Source organism: Clarias gariepinus, chromosome 2, assembly GCF_024256425.1.
Source record: "Clarias gariepinus isolate MV-2021 ecotype Netherlands chromosome 2, CGAR_prim_01v2, whole genome shotgun sequence".
NCBI classification, from domain to species: domain Eukaryota; kingdom Metazoa; phylum Chordata; class Actinopteri; order Siluriformes; family Clariidae; genus Clarias; species Clarias gariepinus.
In genome coordinates, this window is record NC_071101.1 from 29075187 (window position 1) to 29096498 (window position 21312).

Below are 21312 nucleotides of genomic sequence, written 5' to 3' on the forward strand. Positions count from 1 at the left end.
TAAAGCCCACAAAGCCAAATTCTGAGACAATGGAGAAGAAAGATACTAGGTTTCATCTCTCAAGGTCTCTTTCTGCCAAAAGCAACATCAGCATATGGCTGGAGAAACAATACCACAGCACCCAACTGAGAACTGAGTTACAACATCTTCCAAGCTGTTTTTACACGAATACCAGCTCGTTTCTTCACACAAACGTTCACATCATGTAAAGACAGTGCTTTCATACAGAGGTCATTGTACACTATATAATGTCATTTAGCCACTTGAGCATTAATGAAGTGTGAAGAAGTCTGGGGTGCTGTCAGTGTTTCAGTACATCCCAAAGGTGTTCAGTGGGGTTTAGGTCAGGGCTCTGTGCAGGACATTCAAGTTCTCCCACTCCAACCTTGACAAACTATGTCCTCATGGAGTTTACTTTGTGCACAGAGACATTATCATGCTGGAACAGGTTTGGGCCTCCTAGTTCCAGCGAAGTAAAACTGCAATGCCAAATGGTATAAAGACATTCTATACAGTTCTGTGCTTACATATGTGCTTACCACATACGGGTGTGATGGTCAGTCCACATACTTTTTCCCTTTAGTGTTATGTCTGGTAATAGGCAACATATGTTGAGAACCTAATCTTTTCCCCGGTATTAAAGCATTATGTTTTCTATGTTACTCTTAAAACTGCTGGACACATTGTATATTTCTTCCTTTAACAATGAATGTTAAGTTGTAAAAAATAAACATGAACTTAATAAAAGACATGGTCTCTCAAACAAAGCATTTGTCCAATACGTCAAAATATCCCTGCTCATGCTGTATTCTGGGACATAAAGCATTAAGTGAAATTCAACCTGTATGTTTAATTTTGAAGGGAACACAGATATTTATAGGTAGCTTACGGACAAAAAAAAACATTATTTATCCTGGTTTAACAATTTGTCCTAGAGTAACAATTTATTTACAAAATTTAAAACAATGCCAGTGTAACCTAGAATACTCCATCTGTTTTCACAAACGATACCTGATTTTATTTTATCTTACAGTGCTTCAGGCTTAGCATACAGCTCTTGTCATTGTTGTGACAACATAATGACACATCGTTGCCTTCAAATGGTGTCTCTTTACAGGTATTGGTTTGCTACTTTCTGTTTTAGACACAGTTTAAGAATCCGATGGGCAAGTACAGTAGGTATTACAAAAGACACCCCTAAGTAATGATTCACAATCATAACCTGATTTGTTTTGGTACAGAAACACACAGCCCCAGGTTTTTCATCGCTGTGTGAGAAACTTTAGCCTTTGAACCCGTCAAAAAAGAAACAGGCAACTCCAGCAACTGAGAGGCTAAACGTAGGAAAATGCAAGGGCCTCTCTTGACATGTCACCTCTTTATAGCCATTATGTTACCCAGGTGCTTTAGTAAAGAACCAGGATAAATGTCTCCAAGTGTTAGCTTTATGTTCCATAGTGTTAGAGAAAGCCATCACTGTTTAATGTAGGTCTACAATTATTTCAACCATATGCAGTTCAGTAACAACATAAATGAACAAAACTAACTAGCTAACTAAGAAACCTAATTAGCCGACTAGCTGAGGCAGAGCAGATTGTCTTCTGCAAAAAGGCAACATATTCTTAGCCAAGTGCACGTGCAAATGTGCCAACAAGAGTGACAGAGTGATAACACGACAACAAGACACATTTCAATACTTGTGTTGATGAGGTAATGAGTTGAGGTAGAGGGAGGAGAAACAGTAAGGATTTCCTCGTAAGTGGCAGCAAAGACAGAAAAGAGTTTTGTGCAAATAATAAATATGGTATAAAAGAGCAATTACAAGTTGGTGTGAACAATTGTTCAATGGTTGTTAATCAGTGTTTTTGTGTGTGTTTATCAGTTCAGTCCCAATGTTCTGAGGTAGTTATGTTTATCTGAGTGATTGTGTGTGCAGGTGTGTGTGTGTGTGTGTGTGTGGTGTTTTTATCAGTGCCATTTTGATGAGGAGATGGATGGCTTGTGGAAGGAAGCTGTTGCACAGTCTGGATGTGAGGGCCTAAATGTTTCGGTACCTTTTTTCAGATGACAGGAGGGTGAAGAGTGAGTAAAAGGGGTGTGTCCGATCAGCCACAATGCCCTCTATAGAAAGTGCTAAGGATTGGTGGTGGAAACTGGGCCGTTCTTGCTGATGAGACCCACTACGGTAGTGTCATCAGCACACTTGATGATGTGGTTGGATCTTTGTGTCACTACACAGTCGTGAGTCAGCAGTGTGGACAGCAGGGGACTCAGCACACAGCCCTGGGGGGGCTGAGTACTCAGTGTGGTGGTGCTGGAGGTGCAGTTCCTGATCAGCACTGACTGAGGTCTTCCGGTAGAAGTAGTCCAGTATCCAGTTACAGAGGGAGGTGTTCAGGCCCAACAGGCTCAGCTTCCCGATCAGGTGCTGGGTGATAAAAGTGTTGGTACACAAAACAAGGCCAGAAGTATATGGACACCCAGCTATCACCTATATGTAGTTCTTGCCTGTAATCATTCCTAGAATTGACTGTTTTTTCCCAAATTCGAATGTCCTTGCATTCTCTAAAACTTAGGGCACTTTAACACTAGGCATGCCCGATTTGTACAATGCCCAGGAACGATTGCTCTCTCCCTCCCTGCTATCCAGAGTACATATTATTTTACCCCATACTGAGGTACACTTGAGCATTTACATCCTCCCATACAGCGCGCAGCACCGAGGCTGTGAGCCACCGTTAAACACAAAGAGAAGAAAAAAAAGAGGAACTTAATGACATTGTGGTGACATTGTGGCCATTTTCATATTCAGGTACGATCAGTTATCGTTTTCGAAACTACTCAGGCACTGTTCCCGAGTATGGAAAGCTTGTGTATTTACTTCATCGGAATGAACCAGACTTTGGGGCTAAGTGTATGCAAAAATTATCCTGGGGCCCTAATGAGAAAACACCCAAAGACACCACAAACCAGTTCCAGCATGACAATTCTACTGTGCAAAAGGCCAGATCCATGAAACTTAGAAGCCCTGAACTCAATCTCACCGTACACCTATGGGATGAAGTAAAAAGCATGCTGCACTCAAGGTCTCTTCACTCAACATCAGTACTTGACTTTACTAATGCTTCTGTGGCTGAGTGAACACAAACCCCCCACAGCCACACTCGAAACTCTGGTGGAAAGTATTTACAGAAAAGTTATTACCATAGCAAAAAGAGTAACTCTGAAATACAGTGTTCATAAACTTATGGCCAAGTAGTGTACTTTAAGTGAACCAAGCTTTCTAGACAACTGAACAAGTTCAACCGCAAAAGCTAATGAAATAATTAATACAAGCTCCAATCTGCATCAACTAAAATCATTTTTATTTTATCCCCAATGGTAAACATACTGTATCTCTGTTTACTCTTCATTTTGGTTTATCTTTTATCCTGGCTTTCATTGATATCTATAAAGGTTTTGGGGGAGTTTTCCACTTTGTGATTTAACATTTTCTTGGATCCACTGCCTGCCATCAGAGAGCCCTCTTGCAATTTGGAGTGCCAAGCAATTACCTTTCTTGCCTGTTCTGTAGCTATGCCTGAAACTGAGCACTTGAGTGGAACAACGTCTGCCATATTGCCAAATGCCCAAGAGAGTATAATTGTCTGAACAGTCTGGAAGTATTCTCTCTCTCTTGCCATGGAAAAGGGCAGTTAGGATGTCCTCCAAATGCATCCACCTGCCTGCTGATGTTTCCTGAGTGGCTGTTTGAAAAGATGCAGTGATAAAGCTGCAAATGTCAAGATGGAAATCTTCATGTATTAGGGCACAACTGACAAATGGGCGGGAACTAGGAAAAAAGAACACCTAAATGGTAGGAAAAAGGCTCATGATGAAATCCAATCTTTGAAATGAAATCATTCCTTTCATTATTATATATTGTTATATTGTTGAGTTAAAAGGAAGGGTAATGTAATATGACTGAATCAGGAAATGAAAACAAATATGACAGGTAAAAAGATATTTATGAGAATTTCACAGCATCTTACAGGTCAGTATAGCAGAGTGATTGATGATTGCGGGCGTAATGTTACAATTTCCTTTTGGGATCAATCTATCTGTCTATCTATTCATCCATCCATCCATCCATCTATTCTGATCAGCACAACCTCAAGCTATATTTGTAATTAATTACCATTCTGTTGAAGAGGATACACTTTATGTCAAAACCCCAAGTGTCTACAAAAATACAGCTGATATTATATTAATGTTTAAAGGAGCTCATGGTGTTATTTGTATAATAATTCTTCATAGATTACTCATATGAGACTGCTGTTGACATAAGCCAAGTCATTTGGCAGAATAAACATAGAGCAAATCGAGCTCCAAAAACAGCCTCCTACAAAAATTTGCACGTTTCAACTGACACAAACAGCTCTTAAAGGAAAGGTGAGACACTATTCACAGGGTTAAACCAGACCTATTTTCCATTTTGAACAAAATACTGGAAATGGAGATTGTGTCATGATGGAGCATTCTGTCTAAATTTTGTCATCCAGTATTCTTCTCTAACTAACTAACATTTGGCTACCAGGTCATAACTTAACCACAGCTAGATCAAAGTGATGTTACGTGGTAGGGTTTTGTGATGTTTTAAATATTTGTCTGAAATAGAGAAGTGGTGAGAAGGCCATTACACTGACAAAACTTGAGAAACGTGAAAATAAAAGCCAAAGCAAATAAACACATGGCCAGTTTAACTAAAATATTTTATATTCATTTAAATACAATTCAAAAACTAAGATAGAGATTTAATAAAGAAACCTGTTAAATACTTTTTTATGAAAAAGGTATGTAAAATAATTATTTTAAAGACAATTAAACTAAACATTGTGTTTTAGTATTGTTCGCTGTTTTACTTACAGCATGTGTGTCAGCCTGGAAAATCCCTTCAATGATTAAACGCTGATAATATTTAAAAGCTTAATCTTTTAATAAACTTAGTATTTAGTAAAAGTGAAAAGGGATAACAAATGCATTTAATCACTTCCTTCTTTATTCTTAGTTCTGACAGTCTGGATCTGATCGCTAACTGAACCGATCAAGTTCATGTCACTTTTGTTATGGCACGGAGGGTACATTCACATTACAAGCCACTTTGTTCTATTCAGATTTTTTTGGCCAGATCAGGTCATGATAAATTCACATTCATAATTAGAAGTGACTTATCTGACTCTAACATGGACACATCTGTGCTTGGAAACAGTGCACAACGATACATCTTTGCTCGTGCCATCAGTATTGTAACACGTCATGATTTTTCGAGGTCCAGTAAAAGACTTGATTAAACTTTGGTATTCACTGTGTTAGCTAGAAAGGTTTCAGACATTATTAGGCAGACTATTTTTATCACTGTGCTTGTTAAACTGGTGTTAAAAGTGGATGAGACTATAGGCAGAAAAAAACTCCTGAATTATTTTTAGCCATTCAATGTAATGCAGCCACAGCAACTTCCACTGGCTTTTCACAGAATGCCACATGTATTTATCCCAAGCGAAATACAGACACTCAGCCTTGTGGCCACGGCTGTAATGCTTGGTGCTTGCTGAGGGTGCAGTCAGAGGAAGCACAAAGATAAAACCTCAGCCCCAGTACCTTTAATACATTGTGCTTTGTGCTTTTGAGACCTGCCACTATGCAAATTGATGCCCAAGCCCCTTTTGCCTGTCAGTTATCCCATGATCAGTAGAGAATTTTCCAAGGCTAACAGTACATAATCCAACCGGCTGGAGTACAATCCCAAGGATAGTTAATTTAAGAACTGCTTAAACACAGCAGCACTTATCAGTCAGCATTTCCTGGCCACTTGAAAAATTCTGTTCCATTTAAGCATAAAAAATCCAAGGTCATACAAAACTCTCTGCAACTTTTTTTCCCCTAAAAGCAGACTTCACATGCTTGTAAAAGGGGCCATTAGTGGAAACAGGAAGAATGCAACCAAACCAGACCAGGCTACATTTTACCTTCTGGTAAAAAAAATATGACATCAGTGGGAAAAGACAACTCCTGGTGTAACTGCTGTAACTAAGAGGGAATGATACTGCTGTTTTGAACACATTGTTTTCATTAAAGGTTATTAACTTGTAATAGCTGCTGCTTTTATGGTCAGTTACAGCAACTTGGACAGTAAAAAGTCGATACTAACATCAAAGTTACAAAACCCTGCTACAGAAATATACTCATTCACTCACTCTCACTCATCTTCTATACCGCTTTATCCTGTATTCAGGGTCGCGGGGACCTGGAGCCTATCCCAGGAGGCTTAGAGCACGAGGCAGGGTACACCCAGGACAGAGTGCCAATCCATTGCAGGGCACACATACACACACTCACACAACCATTCACACACTATAGGCAATTTGGGAACGCCAATTAGCCTAACCTGCATCTTTGGACTGTGGGAGGAAACCGGAGGGGCAAGGCGACAGTGCTAACCACTACACCACCATGCTGCCATTACAGAAATATATGATTCATGAAAAATATAAACAGCAAACCAAACACTTCATGTTCTGTGCTTGTCTGACTTAATATCTGTTCAGATGTGGATAATGATGCAGGCTTTATGAGTAACATTCAACTATATGCCTGACTTAATACTGTAAATGCTCACACCATTTCTACACATTGTTTTTCTAAGAACACGATTCACCACTTGGAGGAGAAGTGACTACAGTGTAGCTGCTCTTTTGTAAACTCATTCTCCCTAATTTCACTTCTGCTAATGCTCAGAAATGGAAATTATTTGGTGGAGCATGCCTGGGGGTTACAGTGAAAACGTTGTGTGCATTTAATCATCGCTATGCTGACTCACCAATAGAGGAAGCAGATTTTTTTGTGGCATCTAACATATATATAAGCACAACCTCCTCTGTTTAACTGAATAGAAAAAAAGTCAGGGTGCTTTGAGGGGAAATCGTGAGGAGGTGAGACTCTTGAAATGGTAAAATGGTGTAAGGGGCTGGGGTTAGTTCATATCAGAAAGTGTGCAAGAAAAAAAAGAAGTGAGAAAAATAGAAGAGTGCTCTTTTTCATATTTTAAGTAATAATTGTATATCCATGTATCAAGGCCAGTGCAGTGTTTAGAAACTGGGGAAATGCCCTGATTGTATGTTTTCAACACAATGGTGCTTTCCTAAATGTTTACAAAAAACACATTTCTTTACCGGTTCTGTATACTGTGGTAAAACATGGCCTTTGTATTTAGGTATCCACCCTCAGGCCTGAAGGGAGCTATTCTGAGAATATGAAATCAGAGCATGGAGTTTAAAAGAAGATATCCATGAGCTATTTCACTCTCTCTCCAATTTAATTCAGGTTTGGGTTTTCAGCCCCTCTGCCAATCCAGCAGCTTCTTTAAACCCAACAGTTACTGTATCTGAGACCGGGAATGAACTCTTTATTCAACAATTAACTGATGCAGAGAGTTGAAATCATTACAATACATTAACATTATGAAACCAAAAAAATCCCAAAGTGCTGCACAAAAGAGATGAAAACAAATCTTATTTTCAGTTTAGTTTAAACTTGCCTGGCCCTTTGCAAAAAAGTTATGGCCCCTAAAGCTGATAATTGCTTGTGCCAACCTGGAACAAGAAATTAGTATGATGATCTGTGCCATTTACTGTAAGTGTGACAAATAGGCAAAAAAAAAAAAAAAAAAAAAAAAAATATATATATATATATATATATATATATATATATAAATAAAATCAATAAATTAAACAAATAAATACTTTTTTTACTTCATAGTCTGTAAAAAAAAAAAAATATATATATATATATTTTTTTTTTTTTATTTTTTTTTTTATTTTTTTAGAAAAAGAATGTAATGACTGGTGCTGGTCTGTGGATGACTGGTGCTGGTCTGATTGCATAAACCTGTGTGTAGAATGTGCATAAAAGTACATAACAGTAGTTAATGGAAAAATACTGACTTTTTGGAACCCAGTTGAAATGTTGCGAAACATTTCGATGCAAATGCCTCAGATTTACGCACATATGACAGTGTGTGGTGATGAAGCACTGCTGGGGTTCATGTGCAGCCAGAGTATGTTTGAAAGACTACATTGTTCTGCAAAATTGAGTAACAGTCCTGACATACACCCCTACATTTCCACGCTCTCTCTTCCCCTTTTGCTCTGTTTGGCTGATTCTTCCTTGCTCAACAGCAGAAATACAGGATATATATATATATATATATATATATATATATATATATATATATATAGCAGCTATGTTCATATCTACATAGGAATAGCATCCACTAACTATATCAGTCAGGATTTAGGCCTCATCACACCACAGATACAGCACTTGTTAAAGTAGTAAATAACCTTCTATTGACCTCTGATCAGGGTTGCTTCTCTTTTCTTGTGTTACTTGAACTTAGTGCAGCTTTTAACAACATCGATCATAGTATTCTCCTTTACAGATTAGTAATAGGAATTAAGGGAACAGTGATTATTCTGCATGTTTCCAAGTAAAGCTTGGTGTTCCACAGGGTTTGGAGGTGGAGGTCTTTTTGGGATGCGTCAGGTGACAGTGGACGGTTCCACTTTGCCATGAGCAGCTGACAGCTGTTCTCTGAGGACCTGTGAGTGCAGTCGCTCAATAGTTCGGGACTGGAATCTCCAACACTCTAACTGAGCCTTCAATAACAAACTGGACTCTATATTAACCTAAAGACATCATGTTTTATATTGAACCCCAGCTGCCTAACACAGTATGACTGCACAACAATTCCTGTTTTCCGTTATCACCCTAATGAGGATGGGTTCCTCATCGAGTCTGGTTCCTCTCAAGGTTTTTTCCTATTGCCATCTCTGGGAGTTTTTCCTGGCCACTATAGCCCCCTCGGCTTGCTCATCAGGGACTATCTGAACATTAAAAAAGCTGCTTTGTGACAATGACCATTGTTAAAAGCGCTATAAATAAACAAAAAAAATTAAATTAAACTGAATTGTAGCCTAATATACAAACTCACACAGAGTGTTCAGAGGATAGACTAAATGAAGTGTCTGGAAAACAGGAAAACAATCTATGAGGGAGAGTCAAAAATCATCCGCACTCCAGTTGTATTAAAACTTCTGTTGGCCTTACTGTCTTGCATGCAGTAATTAGTTTTATTTGTGGTCTGAGGGTGCACCTGGTGCCGTTATTTATCGAAGACTTTGTGCACAGTATGGATAAAGCGTTTGGAAAATCAAATAAATTTTTAAAGAAAATCCATATTGGTGACCTAAAATCAATCACTACAAACCTGAGAGTAAACTTCAGAACATGGTATGGAAACATCCTCAGTCGCCGATCAAGAAAAAGTTCAAACGTCAACCATCAACTGCAAAATTTCCGAGATCTGTAATTATCATTGAGATCTGTAATTATCACTAGAAGTAGAAGGACCACTAAAGGAACATTACCAGCGAACTTCGATTAAACACAGCGGACTGCTATCCAAGGGTGCTATGATCTTGCATGAGAATGCATGTCTGCTCACACTGTCAACACTGTCAAAACTTCATTTTGAGGTGTTAAAGCGTCCTCCCTATAGTTCTTATGTTTGCTTCATTAGACGTTCCCCTGAAAGCAGCCCTACAAGAACTGATGAAGAAGTGCAGACAGCAGTGCATTTATGAAACGCAGCTCAGCCTAAAAATTTTTAATGAGAAATACGAAAGCTTGTTGACAGATGCACAAAGTGTATTCAAATAAATAAAAGTTTTAATTAAAATAAATTCTATAGCCAGAGTGCAAATAACTTTTTACTCAACCTCATAAAAGGTCTATAATTGGGCACAACTTTAAGCATTAGTATGCTAAGGACATAGATTTGGCCGACGTCCTGTCTTATAGCTATTATTAGATTTAACAAAATATATATATATATACTGTATACTCAGCAAAAAAAGAAACGTCCCTTTTTCAGGACTGTGTATTTCAACAATAATGTTGTAAAAATCCAGATAACTTTACAGATCTTCATTGTAAAGGGTTTAAACAATGTTTTCCATGCATGTTCAATTAACCATAATTAATTAATTAACATGCACCTGTGGGATGGTCGTTAAGACCGTAACAGCTTACAGAAAGTAGGCATTTAAGGTCACAGTTCTAAAAACGCAGGACACTAAAGAGACTTGTCTACCAACTGTGAAAAACACCCAAAGAAAGATGCCCAGGGTCCCTGCTCATCTGCGTGAACGTGCATTAGGCATGCTGCAGGGAGGCATGAGGACTGCTGATGTGGCTAGGGCAATAAATCGCCATGTCCGCACTGTGAGACGCCTAAGACAGCGCTACAGAGAGACAGGAAGGACAGCTGATCATCCTCGCAGTGGAAGACCACGTGTAACAACACCTGCACAGGATCGGTACATCCGAATATCACACCTGCGTGACAGGTACAGGATGGCCACAACAACTGCCCGAGTCACACCAGGAACACACAATCCCTCCATCAGTGCTCAGACTGTCCGCAATAGGCAGTCCATGAGAAGGAGATGCACTGCAGTACTTCAAGCAGCTGGTGGCCACACCAGATACTGACTGGTACTTTTGATTTTGAGCCTCCCTTCATTCAGGGACACATTGTGAAACATTTTTAGTTTATGTCTTATGGTGTTGACTCTTTTAGTGTTCATACAAGTATTTACACATTAAGTTTACTGAAAGTAAAAACAGTTGAAAGTCAGAGGACGTTTCTTTTTTTGCTGTGTATATATATATATATATATATATTTATATATATATATATATATTTATTTATTTATTTTTTTTATTTCTAAAAAATGCAGTTCTTCCTTTCCTTTTTGCTCATTCTAAAACCTCACCCCAAATCACATGCACAGCACTGCTTCAGCTAAAACTCCTGAATATTACAGCATTTAGGCCACATGTTGTAGAGACGCCTCTTTGTCCTGATTGGTTGGGTGCTGCTGGTCCATCTTTTTTTTTTTCTTCTACTCTGTTCGGAACTTGGGGGGTGAAATAGATATTCGATTAAAAGTTACAGGAGTGTGTGGAGAACATTGCCATAAATACTCCGTCATTAAATGTCGAGAAGCATGCATGCATGTGTTCCCGAAGCTGTTGTGTAAGCCACTGATCGTTTTTGATGAATCAAGCCAAATCAAACCACTGATCGTTTTGATGAGTGTTTTTTTAAGTGAAGGCTTTCACAATATCACAAGCCTGCCTTCCTGTTATTTTTAAGCCTCTTGATATCCGGAAACTGGTATTAAACATTGGCTAATTAATATGAACAAGAATTCACATAATCACACGTAATCACATAAAACAAAATCTAATAACAGCATGTCAATGTCCACCTCATACAGACAAGTAAAATTAATACAGCAAACTCTGCATGATTTCAAACTGATATTACAGAAGAACTGCAGGATTTTGCAGTAGTCATTCTGATAGAGCGTCATTAGTGTCAGAATGCCATAAGCAATGTCATGAGACTGGATAAAAATGAATGGAATGAAGAGTGAAGAGGCGAATAGGAGGAGGGATTGAAGGCAGAGGGACTTAGACTCCATCGGTATCCTCAATTACACACACTATATTTGGCCCTTAAGGACAGAGCCATTAGGGTTAACACACACACACACACACACACATTAGAGTAAATGGTTGCATTCAGCAAAAACTGTCCTGAAGGCAAAATGGGTAGAGTCTGCAGAACTTGTAGACTCCTCATCACAACACCACACACACACACAGACATACACACACACACACTGACAAATATGTCTATATACTGTAAGGTATGAACAGAAACACTCACAATAACCAACACAATGTCAAATAAATAGTATCCAGTATGAAAAATTAAGGCTATTTAGTAATTTTCAGTGCATCATGAGAAATGCTTTTACATATACACACTGTCAAAGCTAAACATGTGGATATTAGGGCTGCAAATGACTATTTTGATAATCGATTGATCTATTAATTATTGAAACTATTAATTGGATTATAAGATTATTAAATGGCACAACTATTGAATAGCTCATATTTATTTATAAATTTTTCAAATTTGGCTTGAGGTTGTTTTGTGCATGGGGTAACTAAATCAAGATAGGGAAGATTTCATTATGAACTGGGATAACTGGGATAACAACCCAACTCACAGCAATAAACAATCAGTAATTATCCCCATTCACTTCAGGTAAATCCTTTCCCACTTACTTGACTCTCTCATCCTTTACAAAGTAGAGCTTGGCCACACCCCCACCATTAAGTCTTTCCCTCTGAAACCTCTTTTGCTAGAGATAAAAGTTAATTGGCAATTTTTGATTAGTTGTTGCAACCCCCCCCCCCCCACCCCACAACCCTCCGTTTTAATAACACATTGTGGTGCATACATTTAATCATAAAGCTTTAGGTTCTCTTGTTAAACAAAAGTCGCTGTCGCTGTCCTGTTATCCTTCTTGCCCTCTATAAGTTAGTGTGAGTAGGGTACATTTTGTTTTTTGGTTAATTTACTGAAAACTTGTTTTGATCCATGACCTATCCTTCTTTTCTTTTCTATAACTAAAGCAGATGTACAGTAATAAACAGGAAAATATGAACTGTCGTTGTTTATACATTTCAGGTTTATACATCTTTGTATAAACCTGGAATGGAGGATTACATTGTTTTATAACAAACCTAAGTTAGGTTCTCTTTCACACACATAGACACACAATTACAGCCTCATAAAACATGCCAAACAGGCATAATGATGGAAGAGTTATGCTTAAGTCTGACTTCTAACAATCAAAACACTAACTGTAACACCGCAAATCAAATTTTTTATACAATGGTACAGGCACAAAGACACTGCTGTCTACAAATAACATGCATAATTAGCAGATCTGCTATAACAAAGATTTTATTTTTCAATTAACAAAGATAAATAGAGAATTTAAGATCTTTTCTCTGCTTGTTCTTTTATATTAAAGAGAATAAACACAACACAACCTGACTTTCCCATTATAGGTTAAGTCAGGTCATGCCAATTGAGGACATTTAATCTTCTGGACACGAGCTATAATGAGGTATAGACACAGGTATATTTCCTTTATATAACACCACAGACACAGTGAAACATGCCACGACCCTGGAGGTAAGGCCTCTGTAGTTCATATCGAATAACACTGTCACTGGATACGCAAATCACCTGCCACACTTCAGGGCAATGCCATTTTTTCCTTTCATGTAGCAACCTTCAGTTTACATTCACAATCGTTTTTTTCCGTAATTTGGTCATCGACCAATTACCAACCACTAGCTTACTCTCCCATCATACAACACCAAGTAACCAGGAAGGCTAGAGCTAACATGCTTTCTCATGAGACACAAGAAGCCAACCTCTGATTGTTTTCAAACTGCTGCTCATGTTCCTCTGCTTTTCAGTGCTAGCAAGCTGGTGAGAAATGGTTCCAAAAAGCCATAATGAGATGAAAGAACACAACAGAAAACGTACCTGTTACTTGTAGTTTCAAATGTAGTCACAAACTGTCCCAGAGAGCTTTAAGATTCAAAGTGTGTCTAAGGGGAGAATAAAAAAAAAAAGTCTAATCTTTGCCTGTAATCATAACTAAACACCATATGAATAGCTGAGGTAGGCATGTGCTCTATGTCCCATGCTTTCCTACACATCTGCAGGCCATGAAAGCAGAGAAAGCTTCAAAAGGCACCCGGCACAACACAAGCTGTTAATGACATGCTTTAGTAACATGGTAAGGGGGTGGGGAAGTATTTGTGTAAGACAGACAGAGAATCAAAGAAAGGTGAGTGTAGACATTACTGAGGGACACATTACAAAAGCACGTACTGTAGTTGCTTCACTTACATCTTGTCACCTTTCAGCTGCACCTCTGACTGACCTCAGTCTAAATCACATGAAAGTGGTAAAGAGACAGCGTGCATCACAGAGGACATTTGAACATGATCTTCTCCTCTTTTCCCCTGAATCTGCACTTGAATTGACCCAGGAGGGTAGGATCTGAGTGTTGAATCTACTGCTAGAGCTGACTAGTGTACAAGCACCACACCCACTATTCCTGTTGAACACATTACTTCTTTTCAGAACTATAATCCTAGTTTGGAAAGAAATGTATGCCACACATTACATATAGCACAAAGGACAAAAAAGCCAATAAAGTGGCTTGTTTATTCACGCCTGCTGTGCAATTCAACTTCCCAAATGCTGGCCTAGATGTGTGACTAGATTTTTTTTGTTGGACAGGTAGCTGTGTCACAGGCAGCCTTGGATAGCCTCTGGTATTCTATAAAAAGATAAATAAAATATTGTGACCAGATTAAATATTTTATTTGTCTTTTTATGGAATACCAGGGACTACCTGCAACTGTCTGTGACAGACCTGTAATGGAACTACCTGCGCAAACACCTACAATGCAAGCAAGGTACAACTGTAAAATGACAACAGTACGACGTGAGGAACACCTGTCACACATTAACAATATGACATAAATGTCTGTGACAAAACTACCTGCGCAAACAAACAAAGCCACAAACACAATTTAGGTTATTTATTTAAACTTGTTTGAACCTGTATGCTTATGAAAACCTTTGAGACCAAGGTGAAGTAACAAGCATGTTTTGCAAGATTTTTACACCTTTTTAGTTTTTTTTTTTCTGTGGGTAGATACAAAACTAATGACCTTTTTGAACAGATGTTCATAAGTGTCCTGTACTCGAAAACATATTCCAGCTTACAATGCAGCTCCTGGCTACACGAGCCGAGTCAAGTCACTACTAATTTGTAAAGTCATACAACACATCACTTATAATTATTGTTCCCACCGTGCAATCTCTGTTCACCATCATCCCCACTGTCCAATCACTGATCACAATCATCTCTAATGTCAAATCGCCATTCATCACTGCCCCTACTGTCCAGTCACTATTCCCCACCGTCCCCAGTCACAAATCACTGATCACTAATTTCTATTTCTAAATTCTACTGTCCCAAATGTCAAGTCACCGATCACTATCGTCCCTAATGTTTGATCACTGATCATCACTGTCTCGAATGTCCAATCCCTGTTCACTGTCATTCCTAATGTGAAGTCATCATTCAAGATTGTCTCTAAAGTCCAATCAACATTCTCAACTTTTCCTAATGTCCAATCACAAATCATTCACGACATGGATTGGCTAATTAGGGGTTGGCAACATGGAGTCTAAAACGCCTGTTAACTGAATATTTAAAATATTTAAGTGGGCTGAGACAGACCTCACTGCAACAAGCACACTTCTTTGTTAAAAGTAGCTTTATCTGTTGACTGTTCAAATAAGGCAATTCAGGTCCGTCATAACAAAATAAATAAAATTGCTTTAACATGGCGCAAATTAACTTTTGGTTAATCAGATATTTTGAAATTGACAGACTAAACATGTCAAAATTTGCATACATTATTACATTCCAGCGTTTCTCACACAGAGTATACTTTGGTGGGTGCCGAAGTACATTAATGATACAGTAAATAACTTCAGCCTTTATTCTTTATATACAGTATACAATACTGCACAGTGAAATTCTTTATTCCTCGCATATCCTAGCTTTTTGGACAGAGTTAGACAGCAGCAACCTGGCGGAGCTGGGGCTTGAACCGCCGACCTTCCGATCAGTAAATCCAAGCCTTAACACACTCACGCTACCGCTCCTGTACTTGTATATTGTGCTAGTGAGAGGCAGTAAATGTAACATGTTCCAGCTGGCATAAAAAGAAGTGCGGTAAACAATACAAATGACTCGGTGAAAGAGGCTACAGCATGTATGAGAAGCGTTCTCTGAAGATGTGGCCCAGTGGATATTACAACACAGGCCATAAACAGTAACTCCTTCCTTATTGTTTTCTCATAGCTGGTAGTAGCTTCGACCTCTATAAAAATAGCAGCTACAAGACTTACATGCAATGTTTCTTCCGACTACGGTGACTAGCAAGACAAAAATCTTTGCTTATATTAGGCCACTAATTTTCATGCATTTAATCAGCAGAAAAAAAATTATTTCATAAATGAGAAGAAAAAAAGTAAATATGGCATGAGGTGGAGGGTCAAACATACTAACCCTCTCGTCCATCTATCTATATGTTGTTAACTGAAATTATCAAGTCAACTCTCTGGACTAAATTTACAGTATTTTGGATTCAATATCAAAAAACGGCATTACGGCGGTTTAGTGGTTAGCACTGTCCCCTTCCACCTCCAGGGTCTGGGTTCTATTCCCGTCTCTCGGATCTGTGTGAAATGTAAAAACAATCGAAATATCAAATAAATCAAAGTATTGCGTTAGAGGTCATATGTATTTCTTGTGTGTAGTAGACCACTTTTGTACCACCACATGAATAATTCAGCCCTGTGAGGAAAAACTGCGTACAGTCATAATTGAAACATTTTTCTTCTGACAGGTGTAACAGAAAAAATCTCATGCAAGTTTTAAATGTTTGTATTCTTGTTTTATATTTCCTTTATCAGTATTTTCTTCAAAATTTCCCCAAATTAAATAATTAATTAAAAGAATAAAGGAACGGATGGTGTTGTTGCACTGACTGGAGCTAAACTGAACTATCCTTACTGCAACAAACAATGACATTTTAGAGACAGGATAGAATGAGAGAGGCTCAGCTAACTGTGTGGCTACAGCTTTGAGCAAAACTAAGGAGACAAGCGAGCAAAAGACAGGAAAAGACAGACAGTACTGCAGAGAGACAGAAGCAGTAACCACACCCTGTCTGTCCCAATGTCCCTGTAATCACACACATTGCAACATACATGTGTATATGTAGTAAGGGAGAGAAACTCATGAAAATATTAATACTTCATAATTAAGTGCTTGTCCTTTTAATTTCAACTAATACACAGAATAACAACACCTGTTAAATTTCCAGTATTTAAATGTATTTAAATTAGACAGGCAAAGGAAGAGAGCACAAAAGAGAGCAGAAAAGGTCTGATCATGCACACCTGCATTTAAACAGCCAGTCAGACACACACACACAAACTGAAACTTAATTCGAGACATGAATCATCAATTTGCTGGCAAATTGTGGGAATTGAATGCAATATTGGAATTACAGACTGCACACAGTCACACAGTAATCTGTAAACCAAATTGTGGTTTTAGAAAATTAAACAGCAGCTGGACACGTTGATGTTAAGAATGGACTAATAAGCCAAAACATTATGACCTTTATGAGCAGATCCTTTAATTACTGCAAGTCACAATCTAGATTCGCCCCGATCAGACATCTTGTTCCGACTTGCACATCCTGCACATGCTCGATCAGATTGAGATCCAGGGAATTTGGCGGACATGTCAACATCTTGAACTCTTTGTCACGTTCCTGAACAAAGTTTGTTGTGTGACAGTGTGCATTATCCTGCTGAAAGAGGGCACTGCTTGAAGGGAATACAATGCAAACACAGTCCTGCATGCTGGAATTGTTATTTCAGACAACAAAGCACAAATTTAAAAAATTGATCACACACATGGAAAGATTGGTCAAGCCACAAAACTCAACATATACCCATTCATACACAATTAGCCACAACATTATAACCACCTGCCTAATTGTGTAGGTATCACTTGTACCATTAAAACAGCTCTGACCTGTCACAGCATGTACTCAAAAAGACCTCTGATTAGCAGATCCTATAAGATGCAAGGTGGGGCTTCCATGGATTTGACTTGTTTGTCCAACACATCCTACAGATACTTTGCAGGATTGGGATCTGGAGAGTCTAAAGGCCAAGTCCACACCCAAAACTCTTTGTCATGTTGGGTCTGCACTGCAGCTAGACAGCACAAGTTATGATGTACTGAGTGTCCTAAGAAACTTTCCATCACAGACAGCATTGGTTCTTTTTAAGCAATTTGTTCAACAATAGCTCTTCTGTGGGATTATACCAGACAGGCTAGCCTTTGCCCCCATGTCATAAATGAGCCTAAGGTGCCCATTACTCTGTGACTTAGATAACCAATTGTCCTTCTTTGCACTGCTTTTAATAGGTATTGACCACGGTATACTGGCATTTAATCGATTAATCAAGGTTATTCGTGTCACCACTCAGTGGTTTCAATGTTATATCAGATAGATGTACTGTATGTGGCATACTGTACCCTGTGTAACTGCAGAGACAAAGATGTTGGTCCTGCTTAAACCTAACCCTGAACTGTTCTCCTAAAAGGAAACAAATGAGCAGTTTTGCATCCGGCTTAGCCACACCTAGCAACATACACAGGGCGAAAACGTGGGTGTGAGAGCACAGAGGTAGCCTCAGACAGACAGATGAATAAGTGGAACAGCAACAGTTAGTCAGCCATCTCTGATGTCCTTAGAAATCCAGGACAACATTTAATTAGACAGCAAAAGGCACATGGTTGTCTTTTTACATCGTGCATGGATGTCTAATTACAGACAAGGATGAAATCCCTTGCAGATTGTACAAGGGGATCTAATTACAGCCAAAAGCAGGCAGAGTTCACTGTCCATCAGGTAAAAATAGACAGATACAGCTAGCCTAGATGGACAGTATTAACCTCGCTTTTAAAATCTTTACAGATTGAGTCCTTGCATTAGGTAGAGACTGTGACATGATATACCATGAGGTGTTCCTCAGAGAGAGTGTGAGAGAAAAAGCATCAATGCTCAGACATTATTGGTTAGGTCAGCGACACTAATAGCATGTTGCTAATTTAAGGCTGTGCATTCGCCTACTGACTAGTCTGCATTTGTGTTTAAGTAAGTGCGTTTATCCTGCTTATGCTCTCCTGCTCTAGATTTACTGTCAACTCTGCAAACAGCTCCATCAATCAAGACTAAATGTGTTGCAGTACAGGGGGAAGGCAACACTGACCTCTGTATATTCAGCATATGTCTCCTTTGTGTGAAAAAAGTTCAAAGAGTACACATGATGTATAGATTCAGCCCCTGGATAACCATAGGCATATTGTTAAGCAAGATAAGTTAAATTTCTACAGCAAGGAATTTTAATCTTAATTTTTTTTTTCTTATAACACATACTGATATATTGCTGAATATTTTATTACTGAGAGGCTCAGGCCACAAACATTCTGGTCAAAAATCAAAATATAATAGTATAGTTTTACACAAAACCATGTGCATGCATATGGTGTGTCAAAATATGAGATAGAGCAGGTATAAGTAATGGGCCTTCATCTTAAAGATGAAATATGTCAGAATAGAACTGACTTCAAAAGCCTACCGACTGTGAACACATGCATGGGCAGAGGATAGGTTTGGTGAACCACTATAGCCTTTTACACTCTCATCCAGACCTGCTGCCTTCAAGCAGTAATTTAATCCTCTTCTCGCATATACACTGAGCGTGACAGGTATCCAAATCTAGTAAATTGGTAGAATGTATGTTTCTTATGTTTTTGGAGTTCTCTCATAGATGACTACATCTTAAACAATTCCATTAGACAAACAGAGGAATTGAATTTATCAATTCTGAAGGAAATTCCAGACATTTAGATGCGATGAGGATAGTAACACAAGGGAAGGTTTGTAGATTGCACACTATATATAGTAGCCGGGCACTGAATTAAAATTCAATAAAATCATCTGCAAACAGAGGTCTGAAATTCATGCTTATGTCAGGATTCAGATCTCTTTATACAGTATATGCAGACATTGTAAATCTATAAAAAAAGCTATTAAAACTTTTTCACAGGATGTCAATAATATTTATTTTCAGTAACATTAAACATGTGGACAGTTTGATCTTTTATGGCCTTATATATTTCCTTGTATTTGTATAGAATAAAACAAACAATATGTAATCAATCTTTAGTGGCTCTGTCACGCAGGGCCCTCAATTGAGGTATTTTACACTCCTTTACCTAGTACATTAAACAAACATCCCTGTTAAGTAATGTAGACTGAGAATATGCGTTTGCGCCAAAACCACTAGTACTATTATGGATGGGAATAACCAGGGAACACCCAATACAATATTATCACAATTCGTACTGTAGGTGCAGACTCAATTTGTATTGCAATTCTAAAGTATCACTATTAAATTAATTTTTTTCAGATTTTGTTGCAATTCTAAACAAACACCTATCACATAGCATGCTGTGCTGCCTGCCAATGTGTAAATAGTTTAGAGTGTAACATCTGACTGCTTTAAATGCAAACCTAAATAAATATTTTCTTTAACTTACATATACCTCATTTTAATACTAACCAATCATTTTCCTTTACTGTAGATCTTGTAGTTAACTAAATTGGGAATGATTCTAAGTACAGTAGGTCACATGACCACAGAAGAGTGTAATTTTTGATTATAACACCTATATGTGCCTGCTGGACATCCCAAATCCAGATTTATTCTCCTTTTATTTTATTAGATTTATTTAATTATTCTCTGGGGATCCACCATTTGTGGATTTGTGTTCACTCAGTTACAAGAGCATTAGAAGTCAGTGATCCAGTTCATCCCAAAGTTGTTGTGCAAAATGTGTTCCAGTGCATCCTTGTCTTCATGGATCTCACTTTGTGCATATGTGAACAGTCATGAAGGAATTGTTTTTCATCTGCTTCATTAACCTTCTCTTACTTAAAGAGAAATGGGAATGATATGCATACAAGGAAATTGTAGACAACTGTATACAGTATGTTCTTAGTTTGGGAAGTGCGTGGGAAGGTCAGGTGTCCACAAATATTGTCCATTACATTACTGTATATTACCAGACCACATTATATTTCTCCTGCTCATTTCTAAAGAGAGTGAATAACCCTTTGTAATATTTACAGTTGTGTGCACACAGAGACCGATAGGGACATAGCTAAAATTCCTGAGATATCTGGTAAAAATTACCCCACCTCCTCATGTAATGTAATGAATGCAGATAGATCTAAAGTAATGTTAAAGTCACATATGAGAAAACAGGCTTGTGACTGGCATTCATGACTGAATTTATTCTTTCTTTTGGAAGGCATCAGACTTGATGTTAAACTGGAACGTAATTGCACTTATTAGCTGATCCTTCGTCTCAACAGTGAAAGCCAGTTTCTAAGCTGAATAAGTCTCTTGAAACTGTACACACAGAGGCTGACCTTATTCGTGATGTTTAGGCAAGCTACATGTGTATGCCTCCATTTATAACCCAGCTCTAAGAACACAAACGAACACACACATCCACACACAAAGTGTGCATTAATATTGAGCGAATGGCTCGAGGTCCTTCGTGAAGCAGCGGCCCTCGGCAGTGTATCAGC

The 21312-nt window shown here is 38.3% G+C and overlaps 1 protein-coding gene across 2 annotated transcripts in view; it reads right to left on the reverse strand.

Annotated features, from left to right (window-relative positions):
* myo9ab (myosin IXAb) overlaps positions 1 to 21312 on the reverse strand; it is a 107606-nt gene that overhangs the window by 84586 nt on the left and 1708 nt on the right. The window contains exon 2 of one of the 2 annotated variants that reach the window (XM_053491227.1): positions 13520 to 13584. The exons of the other annotated variant lie outside the window; for it this stretch is intronic. The gene's annotated coding sequence lies outside the window, so the exon portion shown is untranslated. The remainder of the gene's footprint in view (positions 1 to 13519; positions 13585 to 21312) is intronic. 2 annotated transcript variants of the gene reach the window in all.